Consider the following 12,889-nt stretch of genomic DNA (forward strand, 5'->3'; position numbering starts at 1 on the left):
GGATAGTGGAATTATCAATAAAACTTACAGAATAACTGTGATATATGTGGGAAATATTAAATGCAATGTAAAATACAATTTGTGCAGTGGACGTGTAACAATAATAATAATAATAAGGCTGCAAGAAATACAAAGGAGGCTATTTCTTGATGAGAAGCAGTGAAATACATTTCAGTTTGAGGCCTCAAGCTCAGTTACGGCTGGTGACCTTTTTGTCAGGTGAGGCACACTTCCTTCGGCAATCTATGAGTTTGCCTAACTAAGCTATCTTGTTACCATGACTATGGGCCCTTCGTGCGTGCACAATACCTTGGCCCCTCTCCTGCTGGCCTTTGCTCCTGTGCCGGTCTCACCCTTAGCTTAGTGGTTAGAGCACTTGCCTCGCAAGCGAGAGGACCTGGGTTCGATTCCCAGCAGGGCGTCACATTGGGCAAGTTTTCAAACTCCGCACACCTCTGTTTACTCAGCAGTAAGTAGAAATCCGGTTGTTAGTCGATTGGCGGATCGCTTTTCCAAGGGTAATAATTCCTGCAAAAAATAAATAATAATAATTTGGTCACTCAATCCACGACTCTTTGTGGGATACTGCTGTGGGCAATTGGCTGCCGCGTTTCGCCCACAAACATACAGCAATTCACTTCACAGGTTGTGCTGTGAAGCGCTTCGAGACGCCTCGAAGACGTGATAAGGCGCTATATCGAATGCAATGATTATTATTAATTCGGTCAGCTCCCGGTCCGCTGGTCTCACACTGCTCGCAGCGAGACATGGAAATTCTAAGTGAGGCAGTGTGTCAGCCTAGTGCAGTGGTAGCACGCTTGCGTCTGAGTCAGAAGGTTGTGGGTTCAAGCCCCACATCAAGACTTGGAATCACATTGTCTAGGCTGATACTCCAATGCAGTGCTGGGCGTGTTGTTGCGTTGTCGGAGGTGCCGACATTCGGATGAGACTTTAAACCAAGGTTCCAGGTGGATGTTAAAGATCCCGTGGCACTATTCGAAAAGAGAAGGGAATTTCTCTTTCCCGGTGTCCTGGCCAACAGTCCATCCAAATAAAATTGATCACTCAATCCATGTTTACATGGACATTGCTGTGCGCAGACTGGCTGCCATTGTTTGCTCACAAAATACAAAATAAACCGTCCATCCACATTTACAGTATATGCTGTGAAGCCTTTGAAACATTTAAACGACGTGATAAGGTGCTATATCAAATGCAAGGATTCTTCCTCTTATTATTATTTTCCTTACCTGACGTGCCGTCACTGCTCCTGACATGAAAGGCGCTCTATAAATGTAATTTTGTTGTTGTTGCTGAAACTTCAAGAGGGAAGTGTTGAGGGAACCAGCATTCTACGCCTGGATGCCCCTGGATGTACTGATGTTATCCTCTCAATAGATGGCACTCTTCCTCGATTGTTTCTTAATTCAAAATTTTGAATAGTTCTTCAAAATACAATCATTGCTTCATTGAGCTGTCCGATCAATCATGGATGGACAGAAATATTTGGCAGCAATTATATCATAAATGATCTCAATTAAGTACATTCTACACTGTATCAATTGTAATTACTGGATTATAGAAATATAATGCAGGCATTGACTCGATAGGACAGATGGGCTGCTTCTGTGCTGCAATTTCTGATTCTGTCAATGTATCTCGTGACTACAATCTTGTGAGATGTTTGTTTAATCTCACCGTACACAGTAACATGATTACACCAGCAATCTGCAGAGTGGTTACCTCCAATATAACACCCTCTATGTAACAAAACATACAGTCAATTCACTTTACTGTATATTGTGTGAAGCACTTTGAGATGTCTCGAGGATGTGATAAGGCGCTATATCAAATGCGAGGATTATTATTATTATAATTTACAGCAGAGTGTATTCTGTAGATAAAATTATAATAATAATTCTTGCATTTGATATAGTGCCTTATCACATTTTAGAGACGTCTCAAAGCGCTTCACAGAATATACTGTAAAGTAAATTGACTCTTTATTTTGTGGGCGAAAAGCGGCAGCCAATTGCGCACAGCAGCGTCCCACAAACAGTCATGTATTGAGTTACCAATTTATTATTTTTTTTAAGGAATTATTACAATAACAAGATTACATTTGTATAGTGCCTTTTACGTCAGGAGGACGTCCCAAGGCGCTGGACAGAGTACAGCATTTCAGACCCGAGCTGCGGTTGAGGGGGTAAGGGAGGGGAGGGGAAGGGGGGTGGCCGATGGCATGGTTAAAGAGGAGGGTCTTGAGGAGGGACTTGAAGGAGGCTAAGGAGGGCCGAGGCGGAGTGACTGGGGATGGAATTCCAGAGGTTGGGGGCAGAGTGGTTGAAGGCTCTCTCGCCAATGGTGGGGCGGGTGGGTCGGGGGACGTGGAGCAGCCGGAGCCGGCTGAGCGGAGAGAACGGACAGGTTGGTAGGGGGTTAGGAGGTTGCAGAGGTAGGGTGGGGCGAGGCCATGGAGGGTTTTGTAGGTGAGGACCAGGATCTTGAACTGGATCCTCTGAAAGATAGGGAGCCAATGGAGTCGGGTGAGAGTGGGGGAGATGGGGTCACGGAGTTTGGTGCGGGAGAGGACGTGGGCTGCAGAGTTCTGGCTTATCTGCAGCTGTGGAGGGAGGAGTTGGGAAGGCCGACAAGCAGGGGTTTGCATAGTCGAGCCTGGAGGTGATGAAGGCATGAACAAGAGTTTCAGCGGCCTGAGGGGTGAGATAGTAGCGGAGTCAGGCGATGTTACGGAGGTGAGGGAAGGCAGAGCGGATCACGGCTTGAATGTGGGGGAGAAAAGACAGTTGAGGGTCGAACAAGACACCCAGGTTCCTGACTGGCTGGTGAGTTGTAGTGTTCAACCATGGAGGTTGATGTTGCCAGAGCCTGAGGTGCTGAGGCGCTGGCGCGAGCCCATCAGGAGGGCCTCAGTCTTGCTCACATTCAACTGTAGGAAATTTGCCCTCATTCAGGCCTTGATGTCCGACAGGCAGTCTGTCAGGACAGCAGTGGTCCTGGAGTTGAGGGTGGAGGCAGAAAGATAAGAGTTGGGTGTCATCCGCATACATGTGGAAGTTGACCCCATGTCTGCGGATGATGTCACCGAGGGGGAGCATGTAGATATTAAAGAGGAGAGGGTTAAGGACAGAGCCCTGGGGGACGCCAGACATGACAGTGCGGTGGCTGGAGGAGAAACTGTTAGAGGCAACGAAGTGGTGACGGTGAGAGAGATAGAAATTGAACCAGACAAGGGCAAGTCTGTGAAGATTGAGTAAAGCGGAGAGGCGGTGTATGAGGATGGAGCGGTCGACGGTGTCGAAAGCGGCAGAGAGGTCGAGGAGGACGAGGAGGCAGAGGGAGCCCTGATCACAAATGTTCAGAATGTCATTAGTGACTGTGACCAGGGCTGTTTCCGTGCTGTGGGCAGCGTGGAAGCCGGATATGAGGGGTTCAAAGAGGGAATGGTGAGAAAGAAAAGAGTGGAGCTGGGATGCGACGACTCATTCCAGGCCCTTAGAGAGGAATGGGAGGTTAGAGATGGGGCGGTAGTTGGAGAGGAGGGATGGGTCCAGGGAAGGTTTTTTCAGGATGGGAGTGATGACGGCTGTTTTTAGAGGGGTGGGAACTGAACCAGTGGACAGGGAGAGGTTGATGACATCGGACAGGAGGGGGGCCAGAAGGTGGAGCTGGGAGACGAGGAGAGAGGTGGGGATGGGATCGAGGGAGCAGGTGGTGGGTTTGAGTTTGCGGACAGTTGTGGTGAGGGAGGAGGGAGAGACAGGGTCGAAGGAGTATGGGTAGGGGTTGGGTCATGAGGGAGAGGTGATGTGGGGGTGGCTGTGGACGGGGCTGAGGTGGCTGAATGTATCCCCTCGAGGAAGTCCAGGATCTCCTCACAGTTGGCATTTGAGGAAAAGATGGGCGAGATATGGGAAGGTGGATGGAGGAGACAATTAGTGGTGGAGAAGAGAAGCCGGGGGTTGTCCTTTGCCTCCAAGATAAACTTGGAGTAGAAGGAGAATTTGGTGGAGGCAAGAGTGCAGCGGGGTAGATCTTGGTGTGATGAAGCCAAATTACCCCCAGAAAAGCGATCCGCCAATCGACTAACGACCGGGTTCCTACTTACTGCGAGGTAAACAGAGGCGTGTTGCAGTAAGGAAACTTGCCTAAGGTTTTGCCTGCCCGGGAATCGAACCCAGGTCTCGCGCTTGCGAGGCGAGCGCTCTAACCACTGAGCTACAGGACTCCACAATGCGCACACACTCCAATTATGTATTTAATAAAAGTGAACCTTTGTAAAATGCTACATTATATGTAAAGTTTTGGCATTTTCCTTTTAGCTATTTTGGTATCAGGTGTCAGACTGCCTCGTTTGTTTGCTCTCCAATTTCTGCGTAAGTGGGAGCCAGTGGAGCCTTGCAATGACTGGTGTGATCTGGTCGGCGGAGTTTTGAATTTGTCGGACCCCACCAGTGTGAATCGCTCCAGGACTCTACCCTGTATGACGGGCGCTATATAAATGCAAGTTGTTGTTGTTGTTCAGTCAGAAGGTTGTGGGTTCGTCTCATGTTGGGATTTTAAACTCATGGTGTGAGCTGAATCTCTGGCACACTTTCCACAGACGTGCATCCTTTGGTTGAACCTTAAACTGAGGCTCCCTGTCTGACTGTTCAAATGAACGTTAAAGATCTCATGACACTATTCAAAAGGAGTTTGCTGTCCAGGAGTTCGTCCTGGACAACAATCCTCCAGATAAAATTGGTGGTTCGTTTCACGGCTGTTCGTGGGACGTTACTGTGCTCCATTATTGGCTGTCGCGTCACCTGCAAATACACAGTCACTGCACTTCACAGTGAAATCCTGTGAATCGCTTTGAGACCTCTCGAGGATCTGATGAGTTGAACACAATAAAAGGTATTTATTGTTCAGTAACGGGTGTGAAAACTTTGTCCACTAGGAGTCCCCATAGCACAGCTCTCATGTGTTTGTGCAATCAGTAGTTTTGCCACTGAAACGCTAAGAAAAGTGCCCAGAAACAACTAAATTTGCTGCACTGATATTTTGCTAGTGCCAGTGATAATGCACAAGATATTGACAAGAACAATACTGCCATCTTAAATTCTGGAAGTACCAAGCTTCCATTTTGAAAAAAAAACAGGGAGCAGGAACCTACCGTATTTATTTGATAGACTTTTTCCCTATTAAAGAATCAGGATCTCTGCAGATTACGGGAGTGTTGATTTAAACGTGACCTGGACAACAATCCTCCGGATAAAAATAAATCATTCACTTCGTGTGTGTTTGGGGGCCTTGCTGTGCGCAAATTGGCTACAAATACACAGTCGTTACGCTTCACGGAAACTCATGTGAAGGGGTTTCAGACGTCTCAATGACATGAAACGGTGCTATATCAAATGCAAGGATTATTAAATACATTTGCAGTGTTTCACCTTCAGGGTGAAACTGGGTTAGCCCCTGTGCTGATTATCTGTGTTATCTCGTGTGTGGGTGTGTGTGAAATATACTGTTGAGTACTGTTCTGTGTTTGACTTGTGGAGTAACACATAATCTTGTATTTAATATGTAACAAATACAATCTTTTTTTACTCTCAGAGATTTAAAGCGCAGCTCTTCGTTGCGAATGTATCAGCATGACTTGACGTCTTGTGACCACAGCCTTATAAGTAAACATTATTTCCTATCACTTGTTTTTTCCCCCATTGCAAATTTTCTGCACCAGTTTTCTTCCCTCTTCATCTCTCCTGATGGGGTTCGATTTCCTTTTTCATTCTTTTGGGTACGGTTTCACAGAGCTACCTTGGGCCCCTTTGTTATCTCGCTTGACTGATCATGATTCAATCACTAGCCCGCGTGTTAATGTTGTTTTCATCAGTAGAACCTTGACTGTGAATGTCAGCGGGATATCCTACAGTGAAGAGGATTGGAGGGATGGCCTACCTCGACCTAATCTTGTCTGCATCTGACTATCACCAACAGCAATCGAGAACAGGAATCAAGATGTTCCTAAAACTTTGGTCCACGCCTTTATCACCTCAAGGCTGGACTATGGGAACTCTCTCCTCGCCGGCCTTCCCGGCCCTCCCTCCACACTGCAGGTCATTCAGAACTCTGCAGCTCGTGTACTGTCCCGCACCAGGCTTCGGGACCACATCACTCCCACCCTCGCTCGCCTCCACTGGCTCCCCATCCCCCAGAGGATCGAATTCAAGATCCTCATCCTCACCTACAAGGCCATTCACGGCCTCGCTCCCTCCTACCTCTCCGATCTACTATCCCCCTACTAACCTGCCCGTACCCTCCGTTCCTCTGGCTCTGGTCTGCTCCACATCCCCCGCCCCAACTGCCCTACGATCGGTGGCCGGGCCTTCAGCCTCTCATCCCCTGGGCTCTGGAACTCCATCCCCCAGTGCCTTCGCTTCCTCCCTTTCCTCCTTCAAGGCCGGTCTCAAGACCTTTCTCTTCGACTGTGCCTTCAGCTCCCCTCTCGACTCTCTACCCCCTCCTCGCTCCCTCCCTTCCCTACCCTGACCATTTCTCCCCTGCTCGGGTCCCGACCCAACCGTCCAGCGCCTTGGGACGTCCTCCGAACGTGAAAGGCGCTCTATAAATGAAATCTTGTTGTTGTTGTTTTTGTTTTCTATCTCTGCACACTGCGTCCAACTGTAGAACCTCTATTCATAGGCAGCGGGTGGCTAGAGCTAGAGGGGGCTCAGTCCCCTCATTTATCTAAAGCTCACCTTTTTAAGGGGAACAGAAAGGGAAGGAAGTTTCCTTACTCCACACATCTCTGTTTACCTAGCAGTAAGTAGGAACCCAACCGTTAGTCGATTGGCGAATCGCTTTTTTGAGAGTAATTAATGCCTTCAAAAAAAATAATATGGTCACTCAATCCACAACTGCTTGTGCGCAATTGGCTGCCTCGTTTCACCCACAGAATATACAGTCAATTCACTTTACAGTATATTCTGTGAAGCGCTTTGAGACGTCTCGAAGGCGTGATAAGGCACTATTATCAAATACAAGGATTATTATTATTATCAGTGACACCTGCCCAGGTCTGTTCTGGTGGCTGCCTGTTGGGGCATCCTCACCTCAATCTGATGTTGCAGTTACTCATTGAATAAACATGCGGAGCCATTAATTGTTCTTGGCAAACAGAGTTTATTTAAATAGTTATTGAAGAATATTTGCATCAACTTGCTTGACACAGTGTCCTGGTCATTGCTGCAATGAATTAAGGAAGCAGAACTCCACAGCTGCTTGCATTCCATTTTATTGTAACATGTCGATCTACGAAGTGAAGATTTTATACTCCAACTCATATTTCCTTGCCAAATCGTGTACCAATCCTTAATCACTGTCCATGCATTTGCAAACTTGTATCTGTTCTGATCTCCTGCCACACTGCATAATCCTGGATTTTATACTGTGTAAGGATTGTGTGCCAGGTGTTTTTTTCATTATAAAGCCAGATAGCATTCAAATCAACCTATCCGGATGAACCCTGGTACTTTCCAATGCATGTTCCATAAATCATTTGCTATAATTTGGCAAAGCAAATTTTTAAGCAAGCTTAAACAAAATGGAGAAGACGCTGTGAGAAATGCTTGTAGAATGGCAGAAAAGGCCCGAGGGGCTGAATGTCCTCCTCCTGTTTCTATGTGACTGAATTCAGCCCAGATATTTTATTTGGTCTCCCCCCCCCCATTGTAGAGACTGTAGCGCTGTCTTGTTGACATCAGTTTATTCAATACAGATCAATCTTGTGACCTTCTATCTGTTCTAATACTGTCTGTGGCCTCCCTTAGTTTTTTCCAATAGGCTGTAATAAATGTGACACATTTCACCTCCTGGGAGGGAAAGAGGGTTGTTCCTTTTAGAGAAATATAACAAACAGGATCTGTGTCTCTGTGACTCTATTAAATTGGAACAGGATGAATCATGAGTTACCAATTGAGCCTTATTCCAGGGAACTACTGGTAACAGACCAGTCAGCCTAGCTTGTTAGCAGGACTTGGAGGGGCAAACCTCCTCACTGGGGGCTGGTGCAGGGATTCTTCCCACTCTCACCTTAACCATGCAAGGCAAAGCCCTAACTTGTAGGATAGTCTTAGCTGAATAAGTAAAGGAAAGCTTGCCAGACAATGCTATCAATGGTGAGCTATGTGGTTTTCGCTGACTGAACTCCAGAAATACACCCAAAGCACACTCTATCCAATCTATGCCAAATACTCTCCGAAATTAGAAAAGCATGATGTGTACCTCTGGGGAGAGAGTGGCATTCCATTCCAGTCACAGATAAATTTCCATGGGTAGGTAGCATGCATACTTGAAAATCTGGTTTATTCATGTGTCAGACATCCAAATTACCAAACAAAAAGGGAATCTCCCTTATTTTCTCCAATAGGCTACAAAGTGAAATAAATGTGACTAATCTCGTTTGGGAGGGTAAGAAAAAATAACAAACATGACCCAGTTTCTGTGAGCCTATTAAATTGTAACAGAATTAATCATTAACCCAGGTTACCTTTCCCTTGCAGCTATTGATACCTATCAAATTGCCAAACGCCATGGCCCAGAATAGTCCTTCACATCTGCAAAAGCCTTTAAAAGTGGGGTCCATCCAATTTTGGTCATGAAATAAGAAGGCTTTACTTCTGGCTCAAGATCTTGGCTCAGTTAGTATGTAGCATTCTTGTCTTTGAGTCAGAAGATTATGGGTTCAAGCACACATTGGGACATGGAACTCACCCAATCTCTCTGAGTTGACACTCAAGTGCAGTACTGGGGGAGCGTTGCATTGTTGGAGATGATGTCCTTCAGATAAGATGTTACACAGAAGTCGCATCTGCCTGTTCATGTGACCCACACCACCATTTGAAAAGAGAAGGGACTTTCTCCAGGTGTCCTGGCCAACAATCCCCCATTTCATTCACTTTATAGTTGCTTGTGGGACATTGTGTTTGCCTCCAAAATACAGTCAATACACTTTACAATAAATCCCTTCAAGTACTTTAAGTGAAAGACTTTATATCAAATACAAGAATTATTATTAGGATTATTAGTGATCTTGGACAGAGCAGTTACACTGAAATTGCATTGTTGACTTCATGCACTCCCTCCACACCACCACCAAGGAAACATGTGAATCCAATTTAGAATATTTATAATAATTCTTCATAATATTCATTGTACCAGCGCCTTGGGCGTCCTCCTGACGTGAAATGCGCTATACAAATGTGTTGTTGTATTCCTTGACGCATTGTTAGACCAGAGTTCCCTCAGCTTGTGGTGGCGCAGGACTGAGTCCCCATTTACACCACTTGGTTTCCTTACGAAGGCATCCTGCGAGGGAACATTGCAATGTAGGCCACTTGGTGGAAAGGACACATAGCCACAGTTATCAGGGTGATAACCGGGGTGTAGATCCACCAGAGGAAACCATCCCTGGAATCAGCTGCACAGCCTTTGTTATACTGTATTCCAGCATTGTTGTGGAAAGCAAAGCAGTGCCAAGGCTGGTTCTAAACAGCTGCGTAAATTGCACTGATTCCTATTCACAACTCTGCACAGCTGATTACTCGCAGCAAAAGAGACACACTGCTCATCTTCATTGTTCTGTGACTTCTGACATCAGTGACAAAGAGAACCCTGTGTGATGGCTGCTGATATTGTCAAAGGGATTATTTGATCTGAGGTCCGTCTAGACAGAAGTACTTTCGCAATTAGCACAATCGTAAAAGTAATTCATTAGGGATTCTCTGCAAAGACTCATCTGAGGGTGGAATGATTCTAGACAGTGGAGTGCATTCATTAATAAATACACCGCGCCAATGGAGAAGAGGAACTATTCAAATCAAGCAAGGTTTCAGATCCCCTGTGGCACTCACTTCCCGAGATTTCCCACTGGACAGCAAGCTGTTGATCCTAGGATATCATTGGGTACGGATCAGTTACTGAATGACAGGCAAGGTACAATCGGAGGGAAAGGCAAACTATTCATTCACCTCGCGGCTGTTTGGGGATCTTGCCTTGCACAAATTGACTGCTATGTTTGCCTACTAAACTAATTGCTCCTCTTGACTCTAGTTACTGAAAAGTTCCTTGAGATATTTAGACATGATACTGAGCTCAAAATATATGTTCTTTTATTGCTTCATGGGTGAAATGATCTACTTCCAATGGAATATTTCTTTTTGGCTAGCCACGTGCCTGACGAAAGTGGAAACCCTTAAGAATATATTCACACCAGACTGAGAGTTCCAAATACTACGTATGCTACGTACTCATGGAAATTTCTCTGTCTCAGGAATGGAAACGCGGATGGTTTCCCTGGAGGGATACACTCTGCTTATCTGATTCAGAAGTGAGGCATTAATTAGGGTTGCCAACTCCAAGATTAAAAAAAAAGGGCCACTGGCCTCGGTGGGTCCCGTAGGCACCATCTTGGTAAAACCATTGTGTGCAATAGTGGCAAGAGGGTGGCCATCTTAGTAAAGGCAGTACATGGGGGCTGGGGGTGGGGGAAGGGCGAAGACAGGTGGACACTCACACATCCCGGTATGATCACTGTAAATCAAAAGCACATTAAATCTTTTCCCCGGCAACCGACAAGGCAGTACAAAACAAAGCCCAGACTGGCTGAACAAACACGGCCAGGTGGCAACTCCATTATGATTAGAAATCTGCGCACAGAATAGAAAAAAACACAATCAGCACTCGACAAAGCAATTCCCTGCAGCGAGTAAACAAGGCATGTTAACCTTTCACTCCATATTACTCGGCACATACCTCTCGCCTTGATTTTTCCAATGCCTTCTTTGCTGGTCTCTCCAGCTCCACCACTCATAAAATTCAATTGATTCAAAACTCCACCGCATGTATCCTCACCTATACCACACTTCACACCTCCATCACCCCAGTCCTTACCAAGTTTCACTGGCATCCTATTGTAGAACCTATTGTTTTCAAGATCTTCATACTCACCAACAAAGTTACATTTGTATAGCGCGCTGGACAGTCAGAGTTTCGGAACCGAGCTGGGGGTTGGGTTCGGGGAGAGTGGAGGGCAATGGGGGATGCAGGGTGATCAAAAGCATGGTCGAAGAGGAGGGTCTTGAGATGGGTCTTGAAAGAGGCAAGGGAGGGGGCGAGGGGGAGGGACTTCGGGATGGAGTTCCAGAGGGTGAGTGCAGAGTGGCAGGAGGCCCGCTGCTGATAGTGGGGTGAGTGAGGCGGGGGACGTGAAGCAGGCCGGAGCCCACTGAGCGGAGGGTACGAGCAGGATGGTAGGGGGTTAGGAGGTCGGAGAGGTAGGGGGGAGCAAGACCATGGAGAGCTTTGAAGGTGAGAACCAGGATCTTGAACTGTGCCCTCTGTGTGATGGGAAGCCAGTGGAGTTGGGCAAGGATGGGGGTGATAGGGTCGCGGAGCCTAGTGCGGGAGAGGACACAGGCTGCAGAGTTCTGGATGATCTACAGCCTGTGGAGGGAGGAGTTGGGGAGGCCGACAAGCAGTGAATTTGCGTAGTCGAGCCTTGAAATAATGAAGGCGTGTATGAGGGTTTCAGAGGCCTGCGGTGTGAGACAGTGGCGGTGCCGGGTGATGTTACAGAGGTGGGGGAAGGCAGATCGGGACATGGCGCAAATGTGGTGTAGAAAGGATAGTCGAAAGTCAAACAAGACCCCAAGGTTCCGGACTGGCTTAGCAAGGTGGAGCATGCAACCATGGATGATGATGCTGTTATCAGTGCCTGAGATGCGGAGGCGCTGACGGGAGCCAATCAGGAGATCCTCGGTCTTGTTGAAGTTCAACGGAAGAAACTTAGCTCTCATCCAGGACTTGATGTCTGACAGACATTCTGTCAGGACAGCAGTGGTCCTGGGAGTCAAGGGTGGAGGCAGAAAGGTACCGTTGGGTGTCATCCGCATACATGTGGAAGCCCGATTGGAGGGGTTCGAGAAGGGAGTGGTGGGAAAGGAAGGAGCGAAGCTGAGAAGCAACAACTTGTTCTAGGACCTTGGAGAGGAAGGGGAGAGTTGGAGATGGGGTGGTAGTTAGAGAGTAGAGAAGGAGAGTTTTTTAAGGATCCAGGGAGAGTTTTTTAAGGATAGGAATGATGACAGTGGTTTTTAAAAGGGTGGGAACAGGACCAGAGGACAGGGAGAGGTTAACAATGTCAGTGAGTGGAAAGGCGAGGAGGTGGAGCTGGGAGGTAAGGAGGGGGGTAGGCATGGGATCCAGGGAGCAGGTTTCATACAGTTATGGTGGTGATGAGAGAGGAGGGGGAGACGGGTTCAAAGGTGTGAAGGGAGGGGTGGGTAGAGGCGGTTAAGTATTTAAGTATTTAATATTTAAGTATTATTACAGTATACTTTGGAGTATTGTTCTAACCAACATAAACATGACTACTCTGCAGAGAATGATGTTAAACTGGTTTTTAGAACAATATTGTGACATTAAGGTGGTGCCCTTACACCAAATCCTTTAAATTTCATTTTTGCAGTCACATTCACCTGTAATATAAGCAGGCCAGTGGGATTGAATTGGATTGCTCTTTTTGGAGCTGGCGCAGACATAATAGGCCGAATGGCCTCTTTCTGTGCTGCATGATTCTATGATTCTACGATAATATACACAGGCACAATATACACACAAAGGGTGTGAACCGCTTTGAGAAGTTTCACCAACATGACAAGGCACTATATCAAATTCCAAAGCTTATTATTATTGTGTAGTTCAAGATCCTGGTCCTCACTTACAAAGCTCTCAATGGCCTCTGTGACATCCTAACCCCCTACCAACCCGCCGGTTCCCTCCACTCAGCCAGCTCCTGTCTGCTCCACCTCCCCCGACCCACCCACCC

This window comes from Callorhinchus milii, unplaced genomic scaffold, assembly GCF_018977255.1.
Source record: "Callorhinchus milii isolate IMCB2004 unplaced genomic scaffold, IMCB_Cmil_1.0 Scaffold10, whole genome shotgun sequence".
Taxonomy (NCBI): Eukaryota; Metazoa; Chordata; class Chondrichthyes; order Chimaeriformes; family Callorhinchidae; genus Callorhinchus; species Callorhinchus milii.